This window comes from Monodon monoceros, unplaced genomic scaffold (assembly GCF_005190385.1).
Source record: "Monodon monoceros isolate NGI ecotype Baffin Bay Population unplaced genomic scaffold, NGI_Narwhal_1 Super_Scaffold_21, whole genome shotgun sequence".
Taxonomy (NCBI): domain Eukaryota; kingdom Metazoa; phylum Chordata; class Mammalia; order Artiodactyla; family Monodontidae; genus Monodon; species Monodon monoceros.
The window spans coordinates 146,300,897-146,304,445 of record NW_021703778.1 but is presented as its reverse complement, the minus strand read 5'-3'; the positions used below and the strand labels follow the sequence as shown (position 1 = coordinate 146,304,445).

The 3,549-nt window shown below is 43.5% G+C and overlaps 1 non-coding gene and 1 pseudogene across 1 annotated transcript; one reads left to right on the top strand and one right to left on the bottom strand.

Annotated features, from left to right (window-relative positions):
• The first annotated feature begins 212 nt into the window (after positions 1-212).
• On the top strand, positions 213-868 carry LOC114903532 (annotated as a pseudogene).
• A 1,924-nt stretch (positions 869-2,792) lies between these two features.
• Positions 2,793-2,899, bottom strand: LOC114905451. The gene has a single exon (XR_003796275.1). It is a non-coding gene; the product is annotated as a U6 spliceosomal RNA (small nuclear RNA).
• Between the last annotated feature and the right edge of the window lie 650 nt (positions 2,900-3,549).

Genomic DNA, 3,549 nt, shown 5'->3' with positions numbered 1-3,549 from the left:
CATATAGATGGATAAGCTCTAGAGGCAAGGGAATAGAAGAAGAAGGAAAAGAAGGGAGAAAGAAAAAGGACTAAACTTCAGAGTCACCCAGAGGAAAAGAAAAAAGAGGCAGAAGGAAGGTGGGCGCCAGGCCCAGGCTCAGGCGCCAGGCCTCCGAGGCAGAGAGGTGCGCTCCGGCGGGCTGGGCATGACACTATTCCCCTTTGGGCGCCATGACACTATTCCCCTTTGGGGACTGCTTCGCCCTGGCCTTCTTCTCCCCTACTTCATCACCTACAAGTGCAGCAGGCTGTCTGAGTACAGCGCCTTCTGGAAGTGCGTCCAGGTCGGGGTCACCTATTTATTCGTGCAGCTGTGCAAGATGCTGTTCCTGGCCACTTTCTTTCCCAGCTGGGAAGGCGGCATCTATGACTTCATTGGGGAGCTCATGAAGGCCAGCGTGGCTGTGGCAGACCTGATAGACAAGGTTTAGACACCTTGTCATGTCCCAGAATGCCGGCAAGGGGGAATACAAGATCATGGTTGCTACCCTGGGCTGGGCCACTGCCAAGTTCATTATGCCCTGCTACATCCCCCTCTGGGTTGGAGCTCGGGCACTGAGTTTGACTGGAAACACAACCAGATGAGCATTGACTCCAACATCTGTCTGATCCATTATGTCGTCGCATCTGCCCAGGTGTGAATGATCACATGCTATGACCTGTACCACACTTTCCAGCCAGCAGTCCTCCTACTGATGTTCCTTAGCATCTACAAGGCCTTTGTCATGGAGATGTTCGTCCACCTCTGTTCCCTGGGCAGCTGGACGGCACTGCTGGCCCTCAGCACCCTGTCCCTGTATGTCGCCCTTGTCAATATGCACTCCTAGGCTCAGTGTCCCAGACTTTCACATACCTTTTCCCCATCTCCAGGTTTCAGTGAAGTAAACAGTATTTGCAAAGTTCCAAAAAAAAAAAAAAAGGCAGAAAGAAAAACCCAGAGAGAATATTTTAAGAAGAGAGGGCTAAGTAGTCAATTGTGTTATCTGCTCCTAATATGTGAACAGATCTGCATGAACCACCCTGGAAAGATAGCCACGTTAAAGAGAGAGTTCAAAGTAAAATATATGTTATGATCCTACTTTTGAAAAATTGATATGTATATACACATGTTCAGTGAGTAGAAAGAAGTCTAGAAGACTTTAGAAAGAGTAGACTAACAGGGGAAACCCTGGTGAGCTTGTTTGTGGGAAAAGGTGGCCTTTTTACTTTGCACACTTCAGTTTTGTTTGCATTTTTTACCACAAGAATGCATTCTTTTGGTAAATAAAAAGGATTTGTAAAAGGGGGAAACTACTGTTTAAAACCATCTATATTCAAATTTTCTGTGGAGTAGAGAAGGTGATTAAGAACGTTGGCTTCAGAATCTAATAAACATGAGTCTAAACCCCAGCTCTACTCCATGAACCAGCTAACCTCTCTGAGCCTCAGTTTCCTCATCTGTAAAATGGTGATTATACTGATAATTACTTCAAAGGATTGCAATAAGGATTAAATGGGGAGCATGAGTAAAGCATCTAGTACAATGACTGTCATACAGAAAAGGCTCAATTGATATTAGTTATACATATATAATATATATATAATTAAGTTATATATTATATTAGTTTTATATATGTAATAAATAAAATATCTATTACTAGATCAAACCAGCCAATCAGAGATGTACTCATTTGGACATTATTTTGGTCCCTCTAGAACTGCTGTCGCTGAAATGCATTTTCTGTGTCATGCTTTTGTTGTTATAAGAAATGGTGATGTGAAGTCAGCCACTGTTATCTATTGCCAGAATCCATCCCATAGAATCACCTACCGTACCAGGGAACTCAGAAGGGGCCTGTGTCTGCCCAGGGAGTGTACAAGATGGTCCTCAGCAGAATTTCCATGTGTTTTTATAGTTTCTCTCATTCTTTTCAATTTCTATTTTTGTGTTTTACAATGCACATAATATATTAGTTCATCAGTGCATATGTATAAATATACCTGTATTGGGGAGTTTAACAATTTTTACCCATGGAAGATTAACTTATAAAGTTTGAAAAACAGTGTCTTCTTGATGAGCTCTCTCAGACTCAAGGTTACAAAAAGCTGCATTTCTCCCAAAGATTTGGTTTATTGTTTCTAATAAATACAATCACTCCTGTCATTAAACGCCTTCTCTTCTTGGCTTTGACTGCTAGAAACCTCAGAGCCAGATTAATAACCCAGCTCTACACACAGAATGTCTGTGGTTGGTATCCTGAGGGCTGTGGTTATGAGCACAGCTTCTTTTTTTTTTTTTTTTCAGTGCGCAGGCCACTGTTGTGGCCTCTCCCGTTGTGGAGCACAGGCACCAGACGCGCAGGCTCAGCGGCCATGGCTCACAGGCCTAGCTGCTCCACGGCATGTGGGATCTTCCTGGACCGGGACATGAACCTGTGTCCCCTGCATCGGCAGGCGGATTCTCAACCACTGCGCCACCAGGGGAGCCCCTGAGCACAGCTTCTGAAACCACATTGCCTGTGTTCACATCCCACTGTGTGAACTTGGGCAAGTGACTTAACCTCTCTGTGCCTCCATTTCCTCAAATGTAAAATAATTATAACAGTAATCACCTCCCAGGATTATTATAAAGATTAAATGAGGTGATGCATGTAAATCAATTAGAACAGTGCTCAGCATAAGTAAGAACTCAAATATTTTTGTTGTTATTATGGGCTCTCATTCCATGATTTCTTTCTTTTTTAAAAAATTTTTATTGGCGTATAGTTGCTTTAAAATATGGAACACTTCACAAATTTGCGTGTCATCCTTGCGCAGGGGCCATGCTAATCTTCTCTGTACCGTTCCAATTTTAGTATATGTGCTGCCGAAGCGAGCACTCTCATTCCATGATTTCTTTACCCTTGCTTTTCTTCAGTCCCATTTCTGCTACTCTTTATGTATTTCAGTAAGGCACTTAAAATCCTTTTTTGGAAAGAGTTTAAGCAAACAACCGTATGAATTTTTTTTTCTTAATATGACAGGCACTGAGTTAGGTTCTTGAAGAATACAAAGATAAAGAAAAGATTGTGGGAATTCCCTGGTGGTCCAGTGGTTAGGACTCCGCACCCTGCCGAGGGCCCGGGTTCAGTCCCTAGTCGGGGAACTAAAATTCCAAAAACTGCACAGCTCAGCCAAAAAGAAAAGATTGTTTCTGCCTTCAAGGAAATGTTCAGTCTAGTGGGGAAGACATACATACAAATAGCCATAAACGAAGTACAGGATATGGAAAGCCATGCAGGAGAGGTGTGCAAGTGCTGTAAGGACATGGAGTAGATGAGATCCGTGAAAGCTTCCTAGAGGAGGTGGCATGGGGGTTGCACGGCCCAGGAAACAGAGACGATAGAGCAGAGATTCCAGGTGGAGGAAGTACTGGTGATCTAAGGCAGACTCTCCAGGACCGATGTGCTACCCACAGTGCTGGTTAAGGTGGATACTCAATAAGTCCCTGTTTTTGACTGCTGTACTTGATTCAAGTGGTGTGAAAAGG